The sequence below is a fragment of the Somniosus microcephalus genome, chromosome 14 (assembly GCF_052327205.1).
Source record: "Somniosus microcephalus isolate GS21.2 chromosome 14, FLI_Smic_1.0, whole genome shotgun sequence".
Classification (NCBI taxonomy): Eukaryota; Metazoa; Chordata; class Chondrichthyes; order Squaliformes; family Somniosidae; genus Somniosus; species Somniosus microcephalus.
Genome location: NC_141000.1, coordinates 15,114,244 through 15,129,177, shown reverse-complemented (window position 1 = coordinate 15,129,177; position 14,934 = coordinate 15,114,244).

Here is a 14,934-nt window from a genome sequence, read left to right as displayed (position 1 = left end):
TAGACCAGTGAGAGAGTCGGGTCATTTCTCGTCTCCCTTTCAATGGCAGAATTTGTTACTGGTAGACATTCCACTATGGTAGAGTGGAACATCTCTACTGGGTCTACTGTAGGTGCCTCTTCTACCGTTGGCAACGGTAGGCGCGATAAACCGTCAGCATTCCCATGCTGTTTTGATCCTTTGTATTCTATGTTGTATTGGTGTGCCCCTAGAAAAAGGGACCGCCTCTGTAGCCTTTGCGCTGTCATAATGGGAACACCTTTTTTAGGGTTGAATATGGAGATGAGGGGTTGATGGTCAGTCAACAAGGTAAATTTTTGTCCGTGTAGGTAATGGTTGAATTTCTTCACTCCCCATACCAGGCTGAGTGCTTCCCTGTCGATTTGGGCATAGTTACGCTCAGCTGAGTTTAATGAGCGTGACGCAAAAGCTATCGGCCGTTCTGAGCCATCAGGGAATTTATGGGATAATACTGCTCCTATGCCGTAAGGGGATGCATCGCACGCCAGTCTGATTGGCAGTGATGGGTTGTAATGAGCCAAAACTTCTTCGGATGTGATTAAGTCTTTGCATTTATGGAAGGCACATTTACAGTCTTCGTTCCATTTCCAAATCACTCCTGTTTGCAGAAGTTCATTAAGAGGGTGTAGAAGAGTTGATAAGTTCGGTAAAAATTTATGATAGTAATTTATTAATCCCAGGAACGACCTTAATTGTGAAACATTTTCAGGTGCTGGGGCTTTTATGACCGCTTCAATTTTTTCAGGTGACTTATGCAACCCTTCATTATTAATTATGTGGCCACAATATGATATCTGATTTTGGAAAAATTCGCACTTGGGGCGATTCGCTCGTAGGCCCCGTTCTTTCAGCCTAGTGAGCACCTGCTCCAGATTGGCAAGGTGCTCGTTGTCGTTTTCTCCTGTTACAAGGATGTCGTCTAGGTAGCATTGAGTCCCCGGAATCCCTTGCAGGACTTGCTCCATAGCTCTTTGCCAGATAGCTGGAGCTGATGCTACTCCAAAAACCAGTCGATTGTACTGGTACAGGCCTTTGTGTGTGTTTATCGTGAGATACTTTTTAGAGGTCTCCTCAACCTCCATCTGTAGATATGCCTGTGCCAAGTCAATTTTGGTGAAACGTTTCCCTCCGGATAGTGAGGCGAAAATATCTTCTATCCTCGGAAGAGGATACTGCACTGTGTGAAGGACTGGGTTTACAGTCACCTTGAAGTCTCCACAGATGTGAATTTTTCTCTGTTCTTCAGATTTATCTTTATTCAATGCTTTTTTCATGACTGGAACAATGGGTGTTGCCCACTCGCTCCAATCTACTTTGGATAATACGCCTGCTTTTTCCAAATTCTCCAGCTCTGCCTCGACTGCTGGACGTATTGCGTATGGCACCGGTCTTGCCTTAAAAAATTTGGGAATTGCTGCATCTTCCACTTTTATTGAGGCGGTGATGCCTTTCAAGGTTCCTAGTTTCTCTTGAAACACTTCTTTGGCGTTGGCCAAGATGTCTTTTAATCGTTTAGGTATGATGTCATCATTGTTTTTTTTCTTACTGGTCACCGTCAGTGCCTGAATGGAGTGCCAGTCTAAACGTATCTTTCTGATCCATTCACGTCCCAACAACGGTGGACCACCATCTTGTAGAATGTATAAATACAACTTTTGTATTTCTTTGCCGTTGTATACAACAGGCACCCTTATTTTTCCTTTGGGGTATACTTTCTGCCCCGTATATGTTTTTAAGATAATGGATGTGTCTTTTAGAGGTATATGCGAAAATAGCCTCAAGTAATCCCGTCGATTTATTACGGTTAGAGCTGATCCTGTATCTAGCTCCATTTTAACTGGGGACCCTGCTATCGTGAGGGTAACCCAAATGGTTTGGTAATCATCTTTGGCAAGTACATTATGTAATTTGAGACAGCTTAGTCTCTTGTTTTCGAAGTCGTTATCGCTCTTCTGGTCTTCGAAGCTACTGTCCGTCATCATTTGTACCTTCCTGTACTTTTCTTTATTGATTTTTTTTTCTGTCTGTGGATTTATCTTGTCCAGATCGGCATACCCGTGCAATGTATCCAATCTTTCCGCATTGCCTGCATGCTTTGTCCTTGAACCAGCAGTCCCTCTGGTTATGGGTGGATCTGCCGCAGCGATAACATATTTCGAAACCCTGTGTCATTTCATGGGTGCTGAAGTCCTGTGTCTTTTGTTGTATCTCTGCAGCTCCTCTTGCTGCTGCTTCGTATGATACAGCCATACTGAAAGCTTTGTCCAATGTTAAATCTTTTTCAGAAAGCAGCCTTTTTTGTGTTCCTTCACTTAAGAGACCGCAAACGAATTTGTCTCGAAGATAATCTGATAGTCCTGCCCCGAATTGGCAGTACTTTGATAGCTTTCTTAATTTGGTTAGGTAATCAGCGTTACTTTCATTCTTGTGTTGATTTCTCTTGAAGAACTTGAATCGTTCCGCTATTAGCAGCGGTGTTGGGTTTAAGTGCTCCTGCAGAGTATCAACAATTTCTTTAAAATTCTTGTCCTTTGGTTTGGCTGGAGTGATTAAATTTCGTAACAGCCCGTATGCCTTTGGGCCCATTAAGTTCAGAAGTACTGAAGCTTTTTTTTCATCTTCTATTCCATTTGCAGTGCAATATACCTCTACTCTTTCCACGTATGTGGTCCAATCCTCTATTTCGCTATCAAAAGCATCAATATTGCCAGACTTAGGCATTTCAGAAAAGATATGGCGCTTCCCGCGCTTTTTTTTCTTTTCTGCAGCAAAGATATGGCGCTTCCCGCGCTTTCCCGCTGCTGCTGCCGATGACAACGCTGTTTACTGCGGTTTCCGTTCTTTTTTTTAAAATTTACCGTCGGAGACTCGTTCCCGCCAGAGTTTCTCTCCAGGTCTGAACGCTGACCTGCTTGCCGCGCCGGCCGTCTCCCGAGTGCTCCCTCCCAGTCCGTTATTGCTTGCCTCCGATTTCGCTGCCTGTCTCAGCTGTAGAGCCAGCCGCTGGAGCCCCAGCCTGACGCCCAGGAAGGATTAGCGCAGTACCTGCCACCAGCTTGGCCAGCTGGTGAAAACACAGCTTCTCTCACTTCCTTGAGTCTTCTGGACGCCCGAGGAATCGATGTCCTTGAGGTGCTGCTGAATTGCAGGTAAGTCCGTTTCCACTTCGTCGCCACTGTAGTGTCCGTGTGTTGATAAAGACACTGAAGACAGGAGTTGGTTCATAGGTATTTACTAAGCAAAGTCGGGGGGGGGGGGTTCTAACGGATATACACAATATACAGGCTTATGTAGCCCGAGTGGCAATTACCGGCATTACAGCACACCTGGGGCTCTCAAAGGCACATACACAACACCTCTGAACACCAACATTTCCCAATCTCTCACCATTTAAAAAATACTCTGCTTTTCTGGTTTTCCTACCAAAGTGGATAACTTCACATTTCTCCACATTATATTCCATTTGCCATATTCTTGCCCACTCACTTAGCCTGTCTATATCCCCTTGAAGCCTCTTTGCATCCTCCTCACAACTTACATTCCCACTGAGCTTTTTATCATCAGCAAACTTGGATATATTACATTTGGCCCCCTCATCCAAATCATTGATGTAGATTGTCAATAGCTGAGGCCCAAGCACTGATCCTTGCAGTACCCCACTAGTTACAGCTTGCCAACCTGAAAATGACCCGTTTATTTCTACTCTCTGTTTTCTGTCTGTTAACCAATCCTCAATCCATGCTAGTATATTACCCTCAATCCCATGAGCCCTAATTTTGTTTAATAACCTCTGTGTGGCACCTTATCAAATGCCTTCTGAAAATCCAAATGCAGCACATCCACTGGTTCTCCCTTATCTATTCTGCTAGTTAGAACCTCAAAAAACTCTTAACAGATTCTTCAAATGTGATTTTCCTTTCATAAATCCACGTTGACTCTGCCCAATCCTATTATTATTTTCTAAGTGCCCTGTTACCACGTCCTTAATAATAGATTCTAGCATTTTCCCTACTACTGATGTCAGGCTAACTGGTCTGTAGTTCCCTGTTTTCTCTCTCCCTCCTTTCTTAAATAGTGGGGTTACATTTGCCACCTTCCAATCTGCGGGAACCATTCTAGAATCAATGGAATTTTGGAAGATGACAACCAATACATCCACTATCTCTATAGCCAAATCTTTCAAAACCCTAGGATGTAGGCTATCAGGTCCAGGGGATTTATCGGCTTTCAGTCCCATTAATTTCTCCAGTACTATTTTTTTACTAATACTAATTTATTTCAATTCCTCATTCTCGCTAGACCCTTGGTTCTCCACTATTTCCGGGAGGTTTTTTGTGTCTTCTTTCGTGAAATTTGTTAAATTTCTCTGCCATTTCCTAATTCCCCATTATAAATTTGCCTGTCTCAGCCTGTAAGGAACCCACATTTACTTTCGCTAATCTTTTCCTTTTTACATACAGAAGGAGCCCATTCGGCCCATCATGCCTGTGCCAGCTCTTTGAACGAAATTTCCAATTAGTGCCACCCCCTGTTCTTTCCCCATAGCCTTGCAAATTTTCCCCATCAAGTATTTCTCCAACTCCCTTTTGAAAGTTAATATTGAATCTGCTTCCATCACCCTTTCGGGCAGTACATTCCACATCATAACAACCCACTGCATAATTTTTTTCCCCTCATTTTCGCCTCTGATTCTTTTGCCAAACCTTAAATCTGTGTCCTCTGGTTACCGACCCTTCTGCCAGTGGAAACAGTTTCTCCCTATTTACTCTATCACAACCCCTCATAATTTTGAACACCTCTATCTAATCTCCCCTTAACCTTCTCTGCTCTAAGGAGAACAACTGCAGTTTTTCTAATCTCTCCACATGACTGAAATCTTTCAGCCCTCTAGTAAATCTTCTCTGCACCCTCTCTGCTTAACATGAGGCATCTTGGTTTCTTTCAGATAAGATATTAGACTGCAGAAAGTGGAGGAGAAGCATCCGGGAAGGCACCGAACACCTCGAGTCTCTTCGCCGGGAGCAAGCGGAAGCCAAGCGCAGGCAGCGCAAGGAGCGCACATCAACCCAAGCACCCCACCCACCCGCCCCTTCAACCACCATCTGCCCCACCTGTGACAGAGACTGTAGGTCCCGCATTGGACTAATCAGTCACCTGCGAGCTCATTTTTAATGTGGAAGCTAGTCATCCTCGGTTCCGAGGGACTGCCTAAGAGAAGAGAAGATTAAACCGAGGTCCCGTCTGCTCTCACAGGTAAATGTAAAGGATCCCATGGCAATATGTGACAAAGAGCAGGGGCGTTCTCCCAGTGTCCTGGGCAACATTTATCCTTCAACCAACATCACCAAAAACAGATCATCTGGTCATATATCTCATTGCCCGGTCTACCCCATCTCCTGAAACTTACCTGAGATCCAGTGCTAGCGGCCCAGATTTTTCTCATGGGGCAAGCTGCCTGTGGAGGCATGACTGGCACTGGCAGCTCACCCCAAAGGTGTAAATGAGGCCTGGGACTCAATTTGGGGACAGCCCGGGCCTCTCTGCTCAGTAGAGCGAGTCTGAGCCCGTTTCTACCCCATAGGACATCAAAGCATTTGATGTAAGCCCCCAAAGTGCGGACTAAGTGATATACAAAGTCGACGTCACTGGCTTGTTGAAAGAAAGACAGACCACTAATTGAAGTCAAAAACGGTTTACTCAGGCCTGAGGAGAGCCTTCAGATCACGTCTGAAATGGACTCTAACAAGCCTCTAAAAGTCCACATAGTTATACGCATTTTTCAAGCCCTCCCTCCTCAGAGATCCAATCGATTTAAAAGTCTATACATTAATCACTATCTGGGAGTGTCTAATTCATACAGAATAACCTATAAGATAAGTTTCATTTCCCCCTGAAGGAGACCTGCAGGTCTGCTGATTTCTTGGAAATGAGTCATCCAGGTCGGCTGATTTCTGGGAAATGAGTCATCCCCCCTTCTGGCCCCTACTAAGTTTCGTTTATCCAGAAATGGGTTATGCCAGTGTTTCTTTTTGTAAGTTTCATCTCTCTAAACTGGTAGGGTCATTTCTGCAATTAAACATACAAATAATTAGTACACTTCATCTTTAAACATTCTGTGGCTGCAATTGAGTTCTATTAAACATGCCCTGTTATGCTCAATTTTAATATCTTACTTCAGCATTCTCAAGTCAATGGGGTAGATTTTGACTTTGTATAAAACAGGTGATACCGAGTCAACAGCCCGTTTTACACCTTTCTCGATTTTTATTTCCATTGACTTCAATTGTGAGAGACGTAAAACAGGCTGCCGACTCGCTGTCACCCATTTTACGCTATTGGACGAAGTCAAAATCTAGCCCAGTAGAGGGAAGAAGCTAGGCAGGTCTGATGCTCATGCATAATGTGGGGAAGCCTGTGTGGTGGTCCTGATGTGATGTTCACAGAACAGAAGTTCACAGAAACCTCACAGTGCAGATAGAGGCCATTTCGGCCCATCGAGCCTGCACCGATACATATCCCACCCGATCCCCGTAACCCCTACACCAACACATATCCCACCCTATCCCCGTAACCCCACATATTTAATCCCCCTAACACTAAGGGTCAATTTTATCATAGCCAATCAACCTAACCCGCACACCTTTGGACTGTGGGAGGAAACCGGAGCATCCGGAGGAAACCCACGCAAACACGGGGAGAATGTGCAAACTCCACACAGACAGTCACCCGAGGCCGGATTCGAACCCGGGTCCCTGGCGCTGTGAGGCAACAGTGCTAACCACTATGCCACCGTGCTGTGTATGGGGTTGCAATTTAACAATGAAAGAAAGACCAAAAAAATCAATTGCAGTGCCATTTTCCATAGACCACACATGTGAAATAAACACAGAGGTATCTCAGTTAGCGATTAAAGAATGGGGTTTGACATCTCTTAAAATAAAGAACACAAAAAGTTCAGACAGAAGATTTTACATTGTCTGTACAGGTAGATAAATTTACAGAAGTACTTCCTTCAGAATTAATTATGTTTTGAATTCCAATTTCCCCTGCGAGCCATCATTCACAGCATATAAGTTATGAGAGTTTCATCTTTCAAGTTTGGGGAGGATCACTGCAGCGTATTATTACCGTTAATTTAATTTTGAGGAGCTTTAACACTTAGAAGCATTCTTTTCACACTTTTCAGTAAATCTTTCTGGTGAAATTTAACAGGCACCTGAGGGTTTAACTACCACTCTGTGTTAGTCTCGTCTACTGGCCCCAGTGTCGTGTAACAGCTGGCCACTCAGCAGGAGTGCTGCTTTTTAGCGCACCCTGAAAGGTCACAGGTCACACTTTAGCCACTAAAGTTTGCGGTTCACCTCTGGGCTGTCTTGTTTTATTTGCTCTGCAGTGAAGCAGGCTCACTTTAACCAGGGAGGGCCAGAAGAAATTACAGTACATATACATTGCTTGGTAAGGTTGTGGTATTTATGAAGGGAAAGTTTGGCAAACCTTGAAAAAAGAGATTTTATCGATATAGGTATTATGCTGAAACAAACAAGTCAGTGTTCCAAACATCCTGTCTGGATACTCCAACCGTCACTTATAAAATTCTCAGACAGAAACATTTGTTCTTATCAGGAATCCACTTTTCCACCATACCAAATATGCCTAATAACACATTGTGGGATTAAACTAAGCTTGTTGTGGGGTCATACGGAACACTGGAAGATTTGCTGAGCTTGATAACACACCTTTATAATTCAGTGTGGACTGCAATACTGGAGGCCACGGGCCTGACAGGCTGGATTGAGAGCTGTTGAATGCCGGATGCTGAAAGGACTAGGTTGTCGTTCTCCTCTTGTTCAGTCTGTAAGAGGAAGAGATCTTGACTGAATCTCTGAGTGGCTGATGTGAGGAATGAAGATACATGGAAAGATGTTATAATAAACAGCTAGGATTTACAAGTGACATTGACCTGTTCCCTCCGACTTACAGAAACGTATTTATAGAGTAAGTGAAGTAAATACTGCAAGAACCTAGGCATACGATGCACTGATATACACAATATACAGGCTTATGTAGCCCGAGTGGCAATTACCGGCATTACAGCACACCTGGGGCTCTCAAAGGCACATACACAACACCTCTGAACACCAACATTTCCCAATCTCTCACCATTTAAAAAATACTCTGCTTTTCTGGTTTTCCTACCAAAGTGGATAACTTCACATTTCTCCACATTATATTCCATTTGCCATATTCTTGCCCACTCACTTAGCCTGTCTATATCCCCTTGAAGCCTCTTTGCATCCTCCTCACAACTTACATTCCCACTGAGCTTTTTATCATCAGCAAACTTGGATATATTACATTTGGCCCCCTCATCCAAATCATTGATGTAGATTGTCAATAGCTGAGGCCCAAGCACTGATCCTTGCAGTACCCCACTAGTTACAGCTTGCCAACCTGAAAATGACCCGTTTATTTCTACTCTCTGTTTTCTGTCTGTTAACCAATCCTCAATCCATGCTAGTATATTACCCTCAATCCCATGAGCCCTAATTTTGTTTAATAACCTCTGTGTGGCACCTTATCAAATGCCTTCTGAAAATCCAAATGCAGCACATCCACTGGTTCTCCCTTATCTATTCTGCTAGTTAGAACCTCAAAAAACTCTTAACAGATTCTTCAAATGTGATTTTCCTTTCATAAATCCACGTTGACTCTGCCCAATCCTATTATTATTTTCTAAGTGCCCTGTTACCACGTCCTTAATAATAGATTCTAGCATTTTCCCTACTACTGATGTCAGGCTAACTGGTCTGTAGTTCCCTGTTTTCTCTCTCCCTCCTTTCTTAAATAGTGGGGTTACATTTGCCACCTTCCAATCTGCGGGAACCATTCTAGAATCAATGGAATTTTGGAAGATGACAACCAATACATCCACTATCTCTATAGCCAAATCTTTCAAAACCCTAGGATGTAGGCTATCAGGTCCAGGGGATTTATCGGCTTTCAGTCCCATTAATTTCTCCAGTACTATTTTTTTACTAATACTAATTTATTTCAATTCCTCATTCTCGCTAGACCCTTGGTTCTCCACTATTTCCGGGAGGTTTTTTGTGTCTTCTTTCGTGAAATTTGTTAAATTTCTCTGCCATTTCCTAATTCCCCATTATAAATTTGCCTGTCTCAGCCTGTAAGGAACCCACATTTACTTTCGCTAATCTTTTCCTTTTTACATACAGAAGGAGCCCATTCGGCCCATCATGCCTGTGCCAGCTCTTTGAACGAAATTTCCAATTAGTGCCACCCCCTGTTCTTTCCCCATAGCCTTGCAAATTTTCCCCATCAAGTATTTCTCCAACTCCCTTTTGAAAGTTAATATTGAATCTGCTTCCATCACCCTTTCGGGCAGTACATTCCACATCATAACAACCCACTGCATAATTTTTTTCCCCTCATTTTCGCCTCTGATTCTTTTGCCAAACCTTAAATCTGTGTCCTCTGGTTACCGACCCTTCTGCCAGTGGAAACAGTTTCTCCCTATTTACTCTATCACAACCCCTCATAATTTTGAACACCTCTATCTAATCTCCCCTTAACCTTCTCTGCTCTAAGGAGAACAACTGCAGTTTTTCTAATCTCTCCACATGACTGAAATCTTTCAGCCCTCTAGTAAATCTTCTCTGCACCCTCTCTGCTTAACATGAGGCATCTTGGTTTCTTTCAGATAAGATATTAGACTGCAGAAAGTGGAGGAGAAGCATCCGGGAAGGCACCGAACACCTCGAGTCTCTTCGCCGGGAGCAAGCGGAAGCCAAGCGCAGGCAGCGCAAGGAGCGCACATCAACCCAAGCACCCCACCCACCCGCCCCTTCAACCACCATCTGCCCCACCTGTGACAGAGACTGTAGGTCCCGCATTGGACTAATCAGTCACCTGCGAGCTCATTTTTAATGTGGAAGCTAGTCATCCTCGGTTCCGAGGGACTGCCTAAGAGAAGAGAAGATTAAACCGAGGTCCCGTCTGCTCTCACAGGTAAATGTAAAGGATCCCATGGCAATATGTGACAAAGAGCAGGGGCGTTCTCCCAGTGTCCTGGGCAACATTTATCCTTCAACCAACATCACCAAAAACAGATCATCTGGTCATATATCTCATTGCCCGGTCTACCCCATCTCCTGAAACTTACCTGAGATCCAGTGCTAGCGGCCCAGATTTTTCTCATGGGGCAAGCTGCCTGTGGAGGCATGACTGGCACTGGCAGCTCACCCCAAAGGTGTAAATGAGGCCTGGGACTCAATTTGGGGACAGCCCGGGCCTCTCTGCTCAGTAGAGCGAGTCTGAGCCCGTTTCTACCCCATAGGACATCAAAGCATTTGATGTAAGCCCCCAAAGTGCGGACTAAGTGATATACAAAGTCGACGTCACTGGCTTGTTGAAAGAAAGACAGACCACTAATTGAAGTCAAAAACGGTTTACTCAGGCCTGAGGAGAGCCTTCAGATCACGTCTGAAATGGACTCTAACAAGCCTCTAAAAGTCCACATAGTTATACGCATTTTTCAAGCCCTCCCTCCTCAGAGATCCAATCGATTTAAAAGTCTATACATTAATCACTATCTGGGAGTGTCTAATTCATACAGAATAACCTATAAGATAAGTTTCATTTCCCCCTGAAGGAGACCTGCAGGTCTGCTGATTTCTTGGAAATGAGTCATCCAGGTCGGCTGATTTCTGGGAAATGAGTCATCCCCCCTTCTGGCCCCTACTAAGTTTCGTTTATCCAGAAATGGGTTATGCCAGTGTTTCTTTTTGTAAGTTTCATCTCTCTAAACTGGTAGGGTCATTTCTGCAATTAAACATACAAATAATTAGTACACTTCATCTTTAAACATTCTGTGGCTGCAATTGAGTTCTATTAAACATGCCCTGTTATGCTCAATTTTAATATCTTACTTCAGCATTCTCAAGTCAATGGGGTAGATTTTGACTTTGTATAAAACAGGTGATACCGAGTCAACAGCCCGTTTTACACCTTTCTCGATTTTTATTTCCATTGACTTCAATTGTGAGAGACGTAAAACAGGCTGCCGACTCGCTGTCACCCATTTTACGCTATTGGACGAAGTCAAAATCTAGCCCAGTAGAGGGAAGAAGCTAGGCAGGTCTGATGCTCATGCATAATGTGGGGAAGCCTGTGTGGTGGTCCTGATGTGATGTTCACAGAACAGAAGTTCACAGAAACCTCACAGTGCAGATAGAGGCCATTTCGGCCCATCGAGCCTGCACCGATACATATCCCACCCGATCCCCGTAACCCCTACACCAACACATATCCCACCCTATCCCCGTAACCCCACATATTTAATCCCCCTAACACTAAGGGTCAATTTTATCATAGCCAATCAACCTAACCCGCACACCTTTGGACTGTGGGAGGAAACCGGAGCATCCGGAGGAAACCCACGCAAACACGGGGAGAATGTGCAAACTCCACACAGACAGTCACCCGAGGCCGGATTCGAACCCGGGTCCCTGGCGCTGTGAGGCAACAGTGCTAACCACTATGCCACCGTGCTGTGTATGGGGTTGCAATTTAACAATGAAAGAAAGACCAAAAAAATCAATTGCAGTGCCATTTTCCATAGACCACACATGTGAAATAAACACAGAGGTATCTCAGTTAGCGATTAAAGAATGGGGTTTGACATCTCTTAAAATAAAGAACACAAAAAGTTCAGACAGAAGATTTTACATTGTCTGTACAGGTAGATAAATTTACAGAAGTACTTCCTTCAGAATTAATTATGTTTTGAATTCCAATTTCCCCTGCGAGCCATCATTCACAGCATATAAGTTATGAGAGTTTCATCTTTCAAGTTTGGGGAGGATCACTGCAGCGTATTATTACCGTTAATTTAATTTTGAGGAGCTTTAACACTTAGAAGCATTCTTTTCACACTTTTCAGTAAATCTTTCTGGTGAAATTTAACAGGCACCTGAGGGTTTAACTACCACTCTGTGTTAGTCTCGTCTACTGGCCCCAGTGTCGTGTAACAGCTGGCCACTCAGCAGGAGTGCTGCTTTTTAGCGCACCCTGAAAGGTCACAGGTCACACTTTAGCCACTAAAGTTTGCGGTTCACCTCTGGGCTGTCTTGTTTTATTTGCTCTGCAGTGAAGCAGGCTCACTTTAACCAGGGAGGGCCAGAAGAAATTACAGTACATATACATTGCTTGGTAAGGTTGTGGTATTTATGAAGGGAAAGTTTGGCAAACCTTGAAAAAAGAGATTTTATCGATATAGGTATTATGCTGAAACAAACAAGTCAGTGTTCCAAACATCCTGTCTGGATACTCCAACCGTCACTTATAAAATTCTCAGACAGAAACATTTGTTCTTATCAGGAATCCACTTTTCCACCATACCAAATATGCCTAATAACACATTGTGGGATTAAACTAAGCTTGTTGTGGGGTCATACGGAACACTGGAAGATTTGCTGAGCTTGATAACACACCTTTATAATTCAGTGTGGACTGCAATACTGGAGGCCACGGGCCTGACAGGCTGGATTGAGAGCTGTTGAATGCCGGATGCTGAAAGGACTAGGTTGTCGTTCTCCTCTTGTTCAGTCTGTAAGAGGAAGAGATCTTGACTGAATCTCTGAGTGGCTGATGTGAGGAATGAAGATACATGGAAAGATGTTATAATAAACAGCTAGGATTTACAAGTGACATTGACCTGTTCCCTCCGACTTACAGAAACGTATTTATAGAGTAAGTGAAGTAAATACTGCAAGAACCTAGGCATACGATGCACTGATAAAATGGCTTTCTGTTAACTAGGCAGTAGTTATATTAAGCTTATATTAAGTTATATTAACCTCAAAGCACTGGAGAGGTACCACCAACGCTGCCTCTGCAAGATCCTGCAAATCCATTGGCAGGATAGGCGCACCAACGTCAGTGTTCTTGCTCAGGCCAACATCCCCAGCATCGAAGCTTTGACCACGCTCATTCAGCTCCGGTGGACGGGTCACATCGTCTGCATGCCCGATACGAGACTCCCAAAACAAGCACTCTACTCGGAGCTCCGGCACAGCAAGAGAGCCCCAGGTGGGCAGAGGAAACGCTTCAAGGACACCCTCAAAGCCTCCTTGAAAAAGTGTAACATCCCCACCGACACCTGGGAATCCCTGGCCCAAGACCACACAAAGTGGAGGAGAAGCATCCAGGAAGGCGCCGGACACCTCGAGTCTCTTCGCCGGGAGCAAGCGGAAGCCAAGCGCAAACAGCGCAAGGAGTGCACGTCAACCCAAGCACCCCACCCACCTGCCCCTTCAACCACCGTCTGCCCCACCTGTGACAGAGACTGTAGGTCCCGCATTGGACTCGTCAGTCACCTGAGAACTCATTTTTAATGTGGAAGCAAGTCATCCTCGGTTCCGAGGGACTGCCTAAGAAGGAGAAGAAGAAGATATTAAGCTTAGGGATCAATACCTCACAGTACTGTTCAGTTGAAGTATATGGGCAGTACCAACTTATGACAGTAATGAAGAGATCTACAGACGGATAAGTCTGGCAACTTGTTAATTTAGAAAGGCAAGAACACGAGAATATAGAAGGCATGTATATTTTTCCATCTTATGAGACATAGATGCTCAAAACAGGATATACACAAAGGATTTTGGAGTTTGAAATGAAAATCTACTGCTTAATGGTTGCCATTTAATGACAAAATCCTGCAGAGCCGTGGTGAGTTGTCATAGCTTGGTGCTTGTTTTAGGTGATATCCAGATGAATACGATGATATCATATGAATCCCATATTAATCACAAAATGGCGTAATCATTTCTTCACAAGGTCACAGGATGAGGAAGGCCATTGGGCCCATCTTAGTTAATCCATCCAGAATGGCTCTAAAGACTCCTCGCTGCAATATCTAATTGTTTATTAAATGATTTCAAAGTTTTTGCTTCGACTATATCTATTCCATGTGTTGATTATTCTTTGTGTGAAGAAAAACTTACTGCTTTCAGTCCTAAATTTACCTCTAGGTTGAACCTGTGCCTCCTTGTCCTACTCTTACAATTTAACTTAAGTAACTTTCTGCATTTACCTTTTCATACTGTTTACAATCTTCTATACCTCTATAAGAACATCTTTCAGATGCTTTCTTTTGAGCCTAAAAGGCCCCAGTTCCTCCAATGTTTTCTCATAACACAGATTTCTTAATTTAGGGATCAGCCTTGTGGCTCTTTTTGAACTGCCTTCAACGTTGTATAACTCATGCACCTCATCTGCATCCAGGAGCCAAGTGTCCTGGCTGGACCCAGCGGGAATCACTACCTGGTTCAAAGTGGAGAGGATCTCCAAGAAGATCGCGCATATTCTCTGACTATATAAGCTGTGTCTTTATGCATTTCTCCACTTCACCTGACGAAGGAGCAGCGCTCCGAAAGCTTGTGATTTCAAATAAAGCTGTTGGACTATAACTTGGTGTTGTGTGACTTCTCACATTTGTCCACCCCAGTCCAACTCCGGCATCTCCACACCATGATCTGACCAGAGCACGATACAGTTTGATCATGACTTTCTCTGACTTGCAATTCAACTGTTCTGGCTTTACCGTTCAAAATTCTGTTGGCTTTATTGATTGCTGCTGTGTGACTGTCAGCCGCGGTTCATTGGGTACCACTCTCGCCTCTGAGGCAGAAGCTGGTGGGTTCAAGCCCCACTCCAGAGACTTGAGTTCAAAATCTAGGCTGACCCTCCAGTGCAGTACTGAGGGAGTGCTGCACTGGCGGAGATGCCGTCTTTCAGATGAGACATAAAACCGACTAACCCTGGCTCCCCTCTCAGGTGGGGGTAAAAGATCTCATGGCATGATTCCGAAGAAGAGCAGGGGAGATCTTCCTGGTG